This window comes from Ambystoma mexicanum, chromosome 14, assembly GCF_040938575.1.
Source record: "Ambystoma mexicanum isolate Mex_15411 chromosome 14, UKY_AmexF1_1, whole genome shotgun sequence".
In the NCBI taxonomy this organism is placed as follows: Eukaryota; Metazoa; Chordata; class Amphibia; order Caudata; family Ambystomatidae; genus Ambystoma; species Ambystoma mexicanum.
The window spans coordinates 65149506-65165408 of record NC_090940.1 but is presented as its reverse complement, the minus strand read 5'-3'; positions in this window follow the sequence as shown (position 1 = coordinate 65165408).

Sequence of the window (15903 nt, the reverse complement as noted above, 5' to 3'; positions counted from 1 at the left end):
CGTGCCAGTGGTGGGACTGGGAAAAGTGCTGGCAGTGGGACTTGGTGAAACGTTCTGATGGTGGGACTGAGAGAAACGTGCTGGTGTGAGACTGGGAGAAACGTGCCGGTGGTGGGACTGGGAGAAACGTGCCGTTGGTGGGACTGGGAGAAACGTGCCGGTGGTGGGACTGGGAGAAACGTGCCAGTGGTGGGACTGGGAGAAACGTGCCGGTGGTGGGACTGAGAGAAACATGCCGGTGGTGGGACTGGGAGAAATGTGCCAGTGGTGGGACTGGGAAAAGTGCTGGCAGTGGGACTGGGAGAATTGTTCTGATGGTGGGACTGAGAGAAACGTGCTGGCGTGGGACTGGGAGAAACGTGCCGGTGGTGGGACTGGGAGAAAAGTGCCGGTGATGGGACTGAGAGAAACGTGCCGGCGGTGGGACTGGGAGAAATGTGCCAGTGATGGGACTGGGAGAAACGTGCTGGCGCTGGGACTGGGAGAAATGTGCCGGTGGTGGGACTGGGAGAAACGTGCCGGTGGTGGAACTGGGAGAAACGTGCTGGTGGTGGGACTGGGAGAAACGTGCCAGTGGTGGGACTGGGAGAAACGTGCCAGTGGTGGGACTGGGAGAAAAGTGCCGGCGGTGGGACTGAGAGAAACGTGCCGGTGGTGGGACTGGGAGAAACGTGCCAGTGGTGGGACTGGGAGAAAAGTGCCAGTGGTGGGACTGGGAGAAACGTGCCTGTGGTGGGACTGTGAGAAAAGTGCCTGTGGCGGGACTGGGAGAAACGTGCCTGTGGTGGGATTTGGAGTAACGTGCCGGTGGTGGGACTGGGATAAACGTGCCGGTGGTGGGACTAGGAGAAAAGTGCCGGTGGAGGGATTGGGCGAAACGTGCCAGTCGAGGGACTGGGAGATATGTGCCAGTGGTGGGACTGGGAAAAGTGCTGGCAGTGGGACTGGGAGAATTGTTCTGATGGTGCGACTGAGAGAAACGTGCTGGCGTGGGACTGGGAGAAACGTGCCGGTGGTGGGACTGGGAGAAAAGTGCCGGTGATGGGACTGGGAGAAACATGCCGGCGGTGGGACTGGGAGAAATGTGCCCTTGATGGGACTGGGAGAAACGTGCTGGCGGTGGGACTGGGAGAAATGTGCCGGTGGTGGGACTGGGAGAAACGTGCCGGTGGTGGAACTGGGAGAAACGTGCCGGTTGTGGGACTGGGAGAAACGTGCCAGTGGTGGGACTGGGAGAAACGTGCTGGTGGTGGGACTGGGAGAAAAGTGCCGGCGGTGGGACTGGGAGAAACGTGCCGGTGGTGGGACTGGGAGAAACGTGCCAGTGGTGGGACTGGGAGAAAAGTGCCAGTGGTGGGACTGGGAGAAACGTGCCTGTGGTGGGACTGGGAGAAAAGTGCCGGTGGCGGGACTGGGAGAAACGTGCCTGTGGTGCAACTTGGAGAAACGTGCCGGTGGTGGGACTGGGATAAACGTGCCGGTGGTGGGACTTGGAGAAAAGTGCCGGTGGAGGGATTGGGAGAAACGTGCCGGTGGAGGGACTGGGAGAAACGTGCCGGTGGTGGGACTGGGAGAAACGTGCCAGAGATGGGACTGGGAGAAAAGTGCTGGTGGTGGGACTGGGAGAAAAGTGCTGGTGGCGGGATGGGAGAAATGTGCCCGTGGCGGGACTGGAGAAACGTGCCGGTGGTGGAACTAGAAGAAACGTGCTGGTGGTGGGAATTGGAGAAATGTGCCTGTGGTGGGACTGCGAGAAACGTGCCGGTGTCGGGACTGGAAGAAACGTGCCGGTGGCGGGACTGGGAGAAATGTGCTGGTGATGGGACTGGGAGAAACGTGCCGGTGGAGGGACTGGAAGAAACGTGCCGCTGGTGGGACTGGGAGAAACATGCCTGTGGTGGGACCAGGAGAAAAGTGCTGGTGGCGGGACTGGGAGAAGAGTGCCGGTGGAGGGACTGGGAGAAACGTTCTGGTGGTGGGACTGGGAGAAAAATGCCGGTGGTGGGACTGGGAGAAACATGCCGGTGGTGGGACTGGGAGAAATGTGCCAGTGGTGGGACTGTGAGAAACGTGCCGTTGGTGGGACTGGGAGAAACGTGCCAGTGGTGGGACTGGGAAAAGTGCTGGCAGTGGGACTTGGTGAAACGTTCTGATGGTGGGACTGAGAGAAACGTGCTGGTGTGAGACTGGGAGAAACGTGCCGGTGGTGGGACTGGGAGAAACGTTCCGTTGGTGGGACTGGGAGAAACGTGCCGGTGGTGGGACTGGGAGAAATTTGCCAGTGGTGGGACTGGGAGAAACGTGCCGGTGGTGGGACTGAGAGAAACGTGCTGGTGTGGGACTGGGAGAAACGTGCCGGTGGTGGGACTGGGAGAAAAGTGCCAGTGGTGGGACTGGGAGAAACGTGCCTGTGGTGGGACTGGGAGAAAAGTGCCGGTGGCGGGACTGGGAGAAACGTGCCTGTGGTGGGACTTGGAGAAACGTGCCGGTGGTGGGACTGGGATAAACGTGCCGGTGGTGGGACTAGGAGAAAAGTGCCAGTGGAGGGATTGGGAGAAACGTGCCGTTGGTGGGACTGGGAGAAACGTTCCGTTGGTGGGACTGGGAGAAACGTGCCGGTGGTGGGACTGAGAGAAACGTGCTGGTGTGGGACTGGGAGAAACGTGCCAGTGGTGGGACTGGGAGAAAAGTGCCAGTGGTGGGACTGGGAGAAACGTGCCCGTGGTGGGACTGGGAGAAAAGTGCCGGTGGCGGGACTGGGAGAAACGTGCCTGTGGTGGGACTTGGAGAAACGTGCCGGTGGTGGGACTAGGAGAAAAGTGCCAGTGGTGGGACTGTGAGAAACGTGCCATTGGTGGGACTGGGAGAAACGTGCCAGTGGTGGGACTGGGAAAAGTGCTGGCAGTGGGACTTGGTGAAACGTTCTGATGGTGGGACTGAGAGAAACGTGCTGGTGTGGGACTGGGAGAAACATGCCGGTGGTGGGACTGGGAGAAACGTGCCGTTGGTGGGACTGGGAGAAACGTGCAGGTGGTGGGACTGGGAGAAACGTGCCAGTGGTGGGACTGGGAGAAACGTGCCGGTGGTGGGACTGAGAGAAATGTGCTGGTGTGGGACTGGGAGAAACGTGCCGGTGGTGGGACTGGGAGAAAAGTGCCAGTGGTGGGACTGGGAGAAACGTGCCTGTGGTGGGACTGGGAGAAAAGTGCCGGTGGCGGGACTGGGAGAAACGTGCCTGTGGTGGGACTTGGAGAAACGTGCCGGTGGTGGGACTGGGGTAAACGTGCCGGTGGTGGGACTAGGAGAAAAGTGCCAGTGGAGGGATTGGGAGAAACGTGCCGGTGGAGGGACTGGGAGAAACGTGCTGGTGGTGGGACTGGGAGAAATGTGCCAGAGGTGGGACTGGGAGAAAAGTGCTGGTGGTGTGACTGGGAGAAAAGTGCTGGTGGCGGGATGGGAGAAATGTGCCGGTGGCGGGACTGGAGAAACATGCCGGTGGTGGAACTAGGAGAAACGTGCAGGTGGTGGGAATTGGAGAAATGTGCCTGTTGTGGGACTGGGAGAAACGTGCCGGTGTCGGGACTGGAAGAAACGTGCCGGTGGCGGGACTGGGAGAAATGTGCTGGTGATGGGACTGGGAGAAACGTGTCGGTGGAGGGACTGGAAGAAACGTGCCGCTGGTGGGACTGGGAGAAACATGCCTGTGGTGGGACCAGGAGAAAAGTGCTGGTGGCGGGACTGGGAGAAGCGTGCCGGTGGAGGGACTGGGAGAAACATGCTGGTGGTGGGACTGGGAGAAAAGTGCCGTTGGTGGGACTGGGAGAAAAGTGCCAGTGGTGGGACTGGGAGAAATGTGCCAGTGGTGGGACTGGGAGAAACGTGCCGGTGGTGGGACTGGGAGAAAAATGCCGGTGGTGGGACTGGGAGAAACATGCCGGTGGTGGGACTGGGAGAAATGTGCCAGTGGTGGGACTGTGAGAAACGTGCCGTTGTTGGGACTGGGAGAAACGTGCCAGTGGTTGGACTGGGAGAAAAGTGCCGGCGGTGGGACTGGGAGAATTGTTCTGATGGTGCGACTGAGAGAAACGTGCTGGCGTGGGACTGGGAGAAACGTGCCGGTGGTGGGACTGGGAGAAAAGTGCCGGTGATGGGACTGGGAGAAACGTGCCGGCGGTGGGACTGGGAGAAATGTGCCCTTGATGGGACTGGGAGAAACGTGCTGGCGGTGGGACTGGGAGAAATGTGCCGGTGGTGGGACTGGGAGAAACGTGCCGGTGGTGGAACTGGGAGAAACGTGCCGGTTGTGGGACTGGGAGAAACGTGCCAGTGGTGGGACTGGGAGAAACGTGCTGGTGGTGGGACTGGGAGAAAAGTGCCGGCGGTGGGACTGGGAGAAACGTGCCGGTGGTGGGACTGGGAGAAACGTGCCAGTGGTGGGACTGGGGGAAAAGTGCCAGTGGTGGGACTGGGAGAAACGTGCCTGTGGTGGGACTGGGAGAAAAGTGCCGGTGGCGGGACTGGGAGAAACGTGCCTGTGGTGCAACTTGGAGAAACGTGCCGGTGGTGGGACTGGGATAAACGTGCCGGTGGTGGGACTTGGAGAAAAGTGCCGGTGGAGGGATTGGGAGAAACGTGCCGGTGGAGGGACTGGGAGAAACGTGCCGGTGGTGGGACTGGGAGAAACGTGCCAGAGATGGGACTGGGAGAAAAGTGCTGGTGGTGGGACTGGGAGAAAAGTGCTGGTGGCGGGATGGGAGAAATGTGCCCGTGGCGGGACTGGAGAAACGTGCCGGTGGTGGAACTAGAAGAAACGTGCTGGTGGTGGGAATTGGAGAAATGTGCCTGTGGTGGGACTGGGAGAAAACGTGCCGGTGTCGGGACTGGAAGAAACGTGCCGGTGGCGGGACTGGGAGAAATGTGCTGGTGATGGGACTGGGAGAAACGTGCCGGTGGAGGGACTGGAAGAAACGTGCCGCTGGTGGGACTGGGAGAAACATGCCTGTGGTGGGACCAGGAGAAAAGTGCTGGTGGCGGGACTGGGAGAAGAGTGCCGGTGGAGGGACTGGGAGAACGTTCTGGTGGGGGACTGGGAGAAAAATGCCGGTGGTGGGACTGGGAGAAAACATGCCGGTGGTGGGACTGGGAGAAATGTGCCAGTGGTGGGACTGTGAGAAACGTGCCGTTGGTGGGACTGGGAGAAACGTGCCAGTGGTGGGACTGGGAAAAGTGCTGGCAGTGGGACTTGGTGAAACGTTCTGATGGTGGGACTGAGAGAAACGTGCTGGTGTGAGACTGGGAGAAACGTGCCGGTGGTGGGACTGGGAGAAACGTTCCGTTGGTGGGACTGGGAGAAACGTGCTGGTGTGGGACTGGGAGAAACGTGCCGGTGGTGGGACTGGGAGAAAAGTGCCAGTGGTGGGACTGGGAGAAACGTGCCTGTGGTGGGACTGGGAGAAAAGTGCCGGTGGCGGGACTGGGAGAAACGTGCCTGTGGTGGGACTTGGAGAAACGTGCCGGTGGTGGGACTGGGATAAACGTGCCGGTGGTGGGACTAGGAGAAAAGTGCCAGTGGAGGGATTGGGAGAAACGTGCCGTTGGTGGGACTGGGAGAAACATTCCGTTGGTGGGACTGGGAGAAACGTGCCGGTGGTGGGACTGAGAGAAACGTGCTAGTGTGGGACTGGGAGAAACGTGCCAGTGGTGGGACTGGGAGAAAAGTGCCAGTGGTGGGACTGGGAGAAACGTGCCCGTGGTGGGACTGGGAGAAAAGTGCCGGTGGCGGGACTGGGAGAAACGTGTCTGTGGTGGGACTTGGAGAAACGTGCCGGTGGTGGGACTGGGATAAACGTGCCAGTGGTGGGACTAGGAGAAAAGTGCCAGTGGTGGGACTGTGAGAAACGTGCCATTGGTGGGACTGGGAGAAACGTGCCAGTGGTGGGACTGGGAAAAGTGCTGGCAGTGGGACTTGGTGAAACGTTCTGATGGTGGGACTGAGAGAAACGTGCTGGTGTGGGACTGGGAGAAACATGCCGGTGGTGGGACTGGGAGAAACGTGCCGTTGGTGGGACTGGGAGAAACGTGCCGGTGGTGGGACTGGGAGAAACGTGCCAGTGGTGGGACTGGGAGAAACGTGCCGGTGGTGGGACTGAGAGAAATGTGCTGGTGTGGGACTGGGAGAAACGTGCCGGTGGTGGGACTGGGAGAAAAGTGCCAGTGGTGGGACTGGGAGAAACGTGCCTGTGGTGGGACTGGGAGAAAAGTGCCGGTGGCGGGACTGGGAGAAACGTGCCTGTGGTGGGACTTGGAGAAACGTGCCGGTGGTGGGACTGGGGTAAACGTGCCGGTGGTGGGACAAGGAGAAAAGTGCCAGTGGAGGGATTGGGAGAAACGTGCCGGTGGAGGGACTGGGAGAAACGTGCTGGTGGTGGGACTGGGAGAAATGTGCCAGAGGTGGGACTGGGAGAAAAGTGCTGGTGGTGTGACTGGGAGAAAAGTGCTGGTGGCGGGATGGGAGAAATGTGCCGGTGGCGGGACTGGAGAAACATGCCGGTGGTGGAACTAGGAGAAACGTGCAGGTGGTGGGAATTGGAGAAATGTGCCTGTGGTGGGACTGGGAGAAACGTGCCGGTGGAGGGACTGGAAGAAACGTGCCGCTGGTGGGACTGGGAGAAACATGCCTGTGGTGGGACCAGGAGAAAAGTGCTGGTGGCGGGACTGGGAGAAGCGTGCCGGTGGAGGGACTGGGAGAAACATGCTGGTGGTGGGACTGGGAGAAAAGTGCCGTTGGTGGGACTGGGAGAAAAGTGCCAGTGGTGGGACTGGGAGAAATGTGCCAGTGGTGGGACTGGGAGAAACGTGCCGGTGGTGGGACTGGGAGAAAAATGCCGGTGGTGGGACTGGGAGAAACATGCCGGTGGTGGGACTGGGAGAAATGTGCCAGTGGTGGGACTGTGAGAAACGTGCCGTTGTTGGGACTGGGAGAAACGTGCCAGTGGTTGGACTGGGAAAAGTGCTGGCAGTGGGACTTGGTGAAACGTTCTGATGGTGGGACTGAGAGAAACGTGCTGGTGTGGGACTGGGAGAAACGTGCCGGTGGTGGGACTGGGAGAAACGTGCCAGAGATGGGACTGGGAGAAAAGTGCTGGTGGTGGGACTGGGAGAAAAGTGCTGGTGGCGGGATGGGAGAAATGTGCCCGTGGCGGGACTGGAGAAACGTGCCGGTGGTGGAACTAGAAGAAACGTGCTGGTGGTGGGAATTGGAGAAATGTGCCTGTGGTGGGACTGGGAGAAACGTGCCGGTGTCGGGACTGGAAGAAACGTGCCGGTGGCGGGACTGGGAGAAATGTGCTGGTGATGGGACTGGGAGAAACGTGCCGGTGGAGGGACTGGAAGAAACGTGCCGCTGGTGGGACTGGGAGAAACATGCCTGTGGTGGGACCAGGAGAAAAGTGCTGGTGGCGGGACTGGGAGAAGCGTGCCGGTGGAGGGACTGGGAGAAACGTGCTGGTGGTGGGACTGGGAGAAAAATGCCGGTGGTGGGACTGGGAGAAACATGCCAGTGGTGGGACTGGGAGAAATGTGCCAGTGGTGGGACTGTGAGAAACGTGCCGTTGGTGGGACTGGGAGAAACGTGCCAGTGGTGGGACTGGGAAAAGTGCTGGCAGTGGGACTTGGTGAAACGTTCTGATGGTGGGACTGAGAGAAACGTGCTGGTGTGAGACTGGGAAAAACGTGCCGGTGGTGGGACTGGGAGAAACGTTCCGTTGGTGGGACTGGGAGAAACGTGCCGGTGGTGGGACTGGGAGAAATTTGCCAGTGGTGGGACTGGGAGAAACGTGCCGGTGGTGGGACTGAGAGAAACGTGCTGGTGTGGGACTGGGAGAAACGTGCCGGTGGTGGGACTGGGAGAAAAGTGCCAGTGGTGGGACTGGGAGAAACGTGCCTGTGGTGGGACTGGGAGAAAAGTGCCGGTGGCGGGACTGGGAGAAACGTGCCTGTGGTGGGACTTGGAGAAACGTGCCGGTGGTGGGACTGGGATAAACGTGCCGGTGGTGGGACTAGGAGAAAAGTGCCAGTGGAGGGATTGGGAGAAACGTGCCGTTGGTGGGACTGGGAGAAACGTTCCGTTGGTGGGACTGGGAGAAACGTGCCGGTGGTGGGACTGAGAGAAACGTGCTGGTGTGGGACTGGGAGAAACGTGCCAGTGGTGGGACTGGGAGAAAAGTGCCAGTGGTGGGACTGGGAGAAACGTGCCCGTGGTGGGACTGGGAGAAAAGTGCCGGTGGCGGGACTGGGAGAAACGTGCCTGTGGTGGGACTTGGAGAAACGTGCCGGTGGTGGGACTGGGATAAACGTGCCAGTGGTGGGACTAGGAGAAAAGTGCCAGTGGTGGGACTGTGAGAAACGTGCCGTTGGTGGGACTGGGAGAAACGTGCCAGTGGTGGGACTGGGAAAAGTGCTGGCAGTGGGACTTGGTGAAACGTTCTGATGGTGGGACTGAGAGAAACGTGCTGGTGTGGGACTGGGAGAAACATGCCGGTGGTGGGACTGGGAGAAACGTGCCGTTGGTGGGACTGGGAGAAACGTGCCGGTGGTGGGACTGGGAGAAACGTGCCAGTGGTGGGACTGGGAGAAACGTGCCGGTGGTGGGACTGAGAGAAACGTGCTGGTGTGGGACTGGGAGAAACGTGCCGGTGGTGGGACTGGGAGAAAAGTGCCAGTGGTGGGACTGGGAGAAACGTGCCTGTGGTGGGACTGGGAGAAAAGTGCCGGTGGCGGGACTGGGAGAAACGTGCCTGTGGTGGGACTTGGAGAAACGTGCCGGTGGTGGGACTGGGATAAACGTGCCGGTGGTGGGACTAGGAGAAAAGTGCCAGTGGAGGGATTGGGAGAAACGTGCCGGTGGAGGGACTGGGAGAAACGTGCTGGTGGTGGGACTGGGAGAAAAGTGCTGGTGGTGTGACTGGGAGAAAAGTGCTGGTGGCGGGATGGGAGAAATGTGCCGGTGGCGGGACTGGAGAAACATGCCGGTGGTGGAACTAGGAGAAACGTGCAGGTGGTGGGAATTGGAGAAATGTGCCTGTGGTGGGACTGGGAGAAACGTGCCGGTGTCGGGACTGGAAGAAACGTGCCGGTGGCGGGACTGGGAGAAATGTGCTGGTGATGGGACTGGGAGAAACGTGTCGGTGGAGGGACTGGAAGAAACGTGCCGCTGGTGGGACTGGGAGAAACATGCCTGTGGTGGGACCAGGAGAAAAGTGCTGGTGGCGGGACTGGGAGAAGCGTGCCGGTGGAGGGACTGGGAGAAACATGCTGGTGGTGGGACTGGGAGAAAAGTGCCGTTGGTGGGACTGGGAGAAAAGTGCCAGTGGTGGGACTGGGAGAAATGTGCAAGTGGTGGGACTGGGAGAAACGTGCCGGTGGTGGGACTGGGAGAAAAATGCCGGTGGTGGGACTGGGAGAAACATGCCGGTGGTGGGACTAGAAGAAACGTGCTGGTGGTGGGAATTGGAGAAATGTGCCTGTGGTGGGACTGGGAGAAACGTGCCGGTGTCGGGACTGGAAGAAACGTGCCGGTGGCGGGACTGGGAGAAATGTGCTGGTGATGGGACTGGGAGAAACGTGCCGGTGGAGGGACTGGAAGAAACGTGCCGCTGGTGGGACTGGGAGAAACATGCCTGTGGTGGGACCAGGAGAAAAGTGCTGGTGGCGGGACTGGGAGAAGCGTGCCGGTGGAGGGACTGGGAGAAACGTGCTGGTGGTGGGACTGGGAGAAAAATGCTGGTGGTGGGACTGGGAGAAACATGCCAGTGGTGGGACTGGGAGAAATGTGCCAGTGGTGGGACTGTGAGAAACGTGCCGTTGGTGGGACTGGGAGAAACGTGCCAGTGGTGGGACTGGGAAAAGTGCTGGCAGTGGGACTTGGTGAAACGTTCTGATGGTGGGACTGAGAGAAACGTGCTGGTGTGAGACTGGGAAAAACGTGCCGGTGGTGGGACTGGGAGAAACGTTCCGTTGGTGGGACTGGGAGAAACGTGCCGGTGGTGGGACTGGGAGAAATTTGCCAGTGGTGGGACTGGGAGAAACGTGCCGGTGGTGGGACTGAGAGAAACGTGCTGGTGTGGGACTGGGAGAAACGTGCCGGTGGTGGGACTGGGAGAAAAGTGCCAGTGGTGGGACTGGGAGAAACGTGCCTGTGGTGGGACTGGGAGAAAAGTGCCGGTGGCGGGACTGGGAGAAACGTGCCTGTGGTGGGACTTGGAGAAACGTGCCGGTGGTGGGACTGGGATAAACGTGCCGGTGGTGGGACTAGGAGAAAAGTGCCAGTGGAGGGATTGGGAGAAACGTGCCGTTGGTGGGACTGGGAGAAACGTTCCGTTGGTGGGACTGGGAGAAACGTGCCGGTGGTGGGACTGAGAGAAACGTGCTGGTGTGGGACTGGGAGAAACGTGCCAGTGGTGGGACTGGGAGAAAAGTGCCAGTGGTGGGACTGGGAGAAACGTGCCCGTGGTGGGACTGGGAGAAAAGTGCCGGTGGCGGGACTGGGAGAAACGTGCCTGTGGTGGGACTTGGAGAAACGTGCCGGTGGTGGGACTGGGATAAACGTGCCAGTGGTGGGACTAGGAGAAAAGTGCCAGTGGTGGGACTGTGAGAAACGTGCCGTTGGTGGGACTGGGAGAAACGTGCCAGTGGTGGGACTGGGAAAAGTGCTGGCAGTGGGACTTGGTGAAACGTTCTGATGGTGGGACTGAGAGAAACGTGCTGGTGTGGGACTGGGAGAAACATGCCGGTGGTGGGACTGGGAGAAACGTGCCGTTGGTGGGACTGGGAGAAACGTGCCGGTGGTGGGACTGGGAGAAACGTGCCAGTGGTGGGACTGGGAGAAACGTGCCGGTGGTGGGACTGAGAGAAACGTGCTGGTGTGGGACTGGGAGAAACGTGCCGGTGGTGGGACTGGGAGAAAAGTGCCAGTGGTGGGACTGGGAGAAATGTGCCTGTGGTGGGACTGGGAGAAAAGTGCCGGTGGCGGGACTGGGAGAAACGTGCCTGTGGTGGGACTTGGAGAAACGTGCCGGTGGTGGGACTGGGATAAACGTGCCGGTGGTGGGACTAGGAGAAAAGTGCCAGTGGAGGGATTGGGAGAAACGTGCCGGTGGAGGGACTGGGAGAAACGTGCTGGTGGTGGGACTGGGAGAAAAGTGCTGGTGGTGTGACGGGGAGAAAAGTGCTGGTGGCGGGATGGGAGAAATGTGCCGGTGGCGGGACTGGAGAAACATGCCGGTGGTGGAACTAGGAGAAACGTGCAGGTGGTGGGAATTGGAGAAATGTGCCTGTGGTGGGACTGGGAGAAACGTGCCGGTGTCGGGACTGGAAGAAACGTGCCGGTGGCGGGACTGGGAGAAATGTGCTGGTGATGGGACTGGGAGAAACGTGTCGGTGGAGGGACTGGAAGAAACGTGCCGCTGGTGGGACTGGGAGAAACATGCCTGTGGTGGGACCAGGAGAAAAGTGCTGGTGGCGGGACTGGGAGAAGCGTGCCAGTGGAGGGACTGGGAGAAACATGCTGGTGGTGGGACTGGGAGAAAAGTGCCGTTGGTGGGACTGGGAGAAAAGTGCCAGTGGTGGGACTGGGAGAAATGTGCCAGTGGTGGGACTGGGAGAAACGTGCCGGTGGTGGGACTGGGAGAAAAATGCCGGTGGTGGGACTGGGAGAAACATGCCGGTGGTGGGACTGGGAGAAATGTGCCAGTGGTGGGACTGTGAGAAACGTGCCGTTGTTGGGACTGGGAGAAACGTGCCAGTGGTTGGACTGGGAAAAGTGCTGGCAGTGGGACTTGGTGAAACGTTCTGATGGTGGGACTGAGAGAAACGTGCTGGTGTGAGACTGGGAAAAACGTGCCGGTGGTGGGACTGGGAGAAACGTTCCGTTGGTGGGACTGGGAGAAACGTGCCGGTGGTGGGACTGGGAGAAATTTGCCAGTGGTGGGACTGGGAGAAACGTGCCGGTGGTGGGACTGAGAGAAACGTGCTGGTGTGGGACTGGGAGAAACGTGCCGGTGGTGGGACTGGGAGAAAAGTGCCAGTGGTGGGACTGGGAGAAACGTGCCTGTGGTGGGACTGGGAGAAAAGTGCCGGTGGCGGGACTGGGAGAAACGTGCCTGTGGTGGGACTTGGAGAAACGTGCCGGTGGTGGGACTGGGATAAACGTGCCGGTGGTGGGACTAGGAGAAAAGTGCCAGTGGAGGGATTGGGAGAAACGTGCCGTTGGTGGGACTGGGAGAAACGTTCCGTTGGTGGGACTGGGAGAAACGTGCCGGTGGTGGGACTGAGAGAAACGTGCTGGTGTGGGACTGGGAGAAACGTGCCAGTGGTGGGACTGGGAGAAAAGTGCCAGTGGTGGGACTGGGAGAAACGTGCCCGTGGTGGGACTGGGAGAAAAGTGCCGGTGGCGGGACTGGGAGAAACGTGCCTGTGGTGGGACTTGGAGAAACGTGCCGGTGGTGGGACTGGGATAAACGTGCCAGTGGTGGGACTAGGAGAAAAGTGCCAGTGGTGGGACTGTGAGAAACGTGCCGTTGGTGGGACTGGGAGAAACGTGCCAGTGGTGGGACTGGGAAAAGTGCTGGCAGTGGGACTTGGTGAAACGTTCTGATGGTGGGACTGAGAGAAACGTGCTGGTGTGGGACTGGGAGAAACATGCCGGTGGTGGGACTGGGAGAAACGTGCCGTTGGTGGGACTGGGAGAAACGTGCCGGTGGTGGGACTGGGAGAAACGTGCCAGTGGTGGGACTGGGAGAAACGTGCCGGTGGTGGGACTGAGAGAAACGTGCTGGTGTGGGACTGGGAGAAACGTGCCGGTGGTGGGACTGGGAGAAAAGTGCCAGTGGTGGGACTGGGAGAAATGTGCCTGTGGTGGGACTGGGAGAAAAGTGCCGGTGGCGGGACTGGGAGAAACGTGCCTGTGGTGGGACTTGGAGAAACGTGCCGGTGGTGGGACTGGGATAAACGTGCCGGTGGTGGGACTAGGAGAAAAGTGCCAGTGGAGGGATTGGGAGAAACGTGCCGGTGGAGGGACTGGGAGAAACGTGCTGGTGGTGGGACTGGGAGAAAAGTGCTGGTGGTGTGACGGGGAGAAAAGTGCTGGTGGCGGGATGGGAGAAATGTGCCGGTGGCGGGACTGGAGAAACATGCCGGTGGTGGAACTAGGAGAAACGTGCAGGTGGTGGGAATTGGAGAAATGTGCCTGTGGTGGGACTGGGAGAAACGTGCCGGTGTCGGGACTGGAAGAAACGTGCCGGTGGCGGGACTGGGAGAAATGTGCTGGTGATGGGACTGGGAGAAACGTGTCGGTGGAGGGACTGGAAGAAACGTGCCGCTGGTGGGACTGGGAGAAACATGCCTGTGGTGGGACCAGGAGAAAAGTGCTGGTGGCGGAACTGGGAGAAGCGTGCCAGTGGAGGGACTGGGAGAAACATGCTGGTGGTGGGACTGGGAGAAAAGTGCCGTTGGTGGGACTGGGAGAAAAGTGCCAGTGGTGGGACTGGGAGAAATGTGCCAGTGGTGGGACTGGGAGAAACGTGCCGGTGGTGGGACTGGGAGAAAAATGCCGGTGGTGGGACTGGGAGAAACATGCCGGTGGTGGGACTGGGAGAAATGTGCCAGTGGTGGGACTGTGAGAAACGTGCCGTTGTTGGGACTGGGAGAAACGTGCCAGTGGTTGGACTGGGAAAAGTGCTGGCAGTGGGACTTGGTGAAACGTTCTGATGGTGGGACTGAGAGAAACGTGCTGGTGTGGGACTGGGAGAAACGTGCCGGTGGTGGGACTGGGAGAAAAGTGCCAGTGATGGGACTGGGAGAAACGTGCCAGCGGTGGGACTGGGAGAAATGTGCCGTTGATGGGACTGGGATAAATGTGCTGACGGTGGGACTGGGAGAAACGTGCCAGTGGTGGGACTGGGAGAAATGTGCCGGTGGTGGGACTGGGAAAAACGTGCCAGTGGTGGGACTGGGAGAAAATTGCTGGTGGTGGGACTGGGAGAAAAGTGCCGGCGGTGGGACTGGGATAAACGTGCCGGTGGTGGGACTGGCAGAAACGTGACAGTGGTGGGACTGGCAGAAACGTGCCGGTGGTGGGACTGGGAGAAAAGTGCCTGTGGTGGGACTGGGAGAAAAGTGCCTGCGGTGGGACTGGGAGAAAAGTGCTGGTGGCGGGACTGGGAGAAACGTGCCGGTGGCGGGACTTGGTGGGACTGGGAGAAACGTGCCGGTGGTGGGACTGGGAGAAACGTGCCAGTGGTGGGACTCAGAGAAACATGCCGGTGGTGGGACTGGGAGAAAAGTGCCAGCGGTGGGACTGGGAGAAACGTGCCTGTGGCGGGACTGGGAGAAACATGCTGGTGGTGGGACTGGGAGAAACATGCCGGTGGAGGGATTGGGAGAAACGTGCCGGTGGAGGGACTGGAAGAAACGTGCCAGTGGTGGGACTGGGAGAAACATGCCTGTGGTGGGACCAGGAGAAAAGTGCTGGTGGCAGGACTGGGAGAAGCGTGCCGGTGGAGGGACTGGGAGAAACGTACTGGTGGCAGGATGGGAGAAATGTGCCGGTGGCAGGACTGGAGAAATATGCCGGTGGTGGGACTGGGAGAAACATGCCGGTGGTGGGAATTAGAGAAATGTGCCTTTGGTGGGACTGGGAGAAACGTGCCGGTGTCGGGACTGGAAGAAACGTGCCGGTGGCGGGACTGGGAGAAATGTGCTGGTGATGGGTCTGGGAGAAACGTGCCGGTGGAGGGACTGGAAGAAACGTGCCACTGGTGGGACTGGGAGAAACATGCCTGTGGAAGGACCAGGAGAAAAGTGCTGGTGGCGGGACTGGGAGAAGCGTGCCGGTGGAGGGACTGGGAGAAACGTGCTGGTGGTGGGACTGGGAGAAAAGTGCTGTTGGTGGGACCGGGAGAAAAGTGCCAGTGGTGGGACTGGGAGAAATGTGCCAGTGGTGGGACTGGGAGAAATGTGCCGGTGGTGGGTCTGGGAGAAAAATGCCGGTGGTGGGACTGGGAGAAACATGCTGGTGGTGGGACTGGGAGAATTGTGCCAGTGGTGCGACTTTGAGAAACGTGCTGTTGGTGGGACTGGGGGAAACGTGCCAGTGGTGGGACTGGAAAAAGTGCTGGCAGTGGGACTGGGAGAAACTTTCTGATGGTGGGACTGAGAGAAACTTGCTGGTGTGGGACTGGGAGAAACGTGCCGGTGGTGGGACTGGGAGAAAAGTGCCGGTGATGGGACTGGGAGAAACGTGCCAGCGGTGGGACTGGGAGAAATGTGCCGTTGATGGGACTGGGATAAACGTGCTGGCGGTGGGACTGGGAGAAACGTGCCAGTGGTGGGACTGAGAGAAACGTGCCGGTGGTGGGACTGGGAAAAACGTGCCAGTGGTGGGACTGGGAGAAAATTGCTGGTGGTGGGACTGGGAGAAAAGTGCCGGCGGTGGGACTGGGAAAAACGTGCCAGTGGTGGGACTGGCAGAAAATTGCTGGTGGTGGGACTTGGAGAAAAGTGCCGGCGGTGGGACTGGGATAAACGTGCCGGTGGTTGGACTTGCAGAAACGTGCCAGTGGTGGGACTGGGAGAAAAGTGCCGGTGGTGGGACTGGGAGAAAAGTGCCTGTGGTGGGACTGGGAGAAACGTGCCTGTGGTGGGACTGGGAGAAAAGTGCTGGTGGCGGGACTGGGAGAAACGTGCCGGTGGCGGGACTTGGAGAAATGTGCTGGTGGTGGGACTGGGATAAACGTGCCAGTGGTGGGACTGGGAAAAACGTGCCGGTGGTGGGACTGGGATAAACGTGCCGGTGGTGGGACTGGGAGAAAAGTGCCGGTGGTGAGACTGGGAGAAACACCGGTGGTG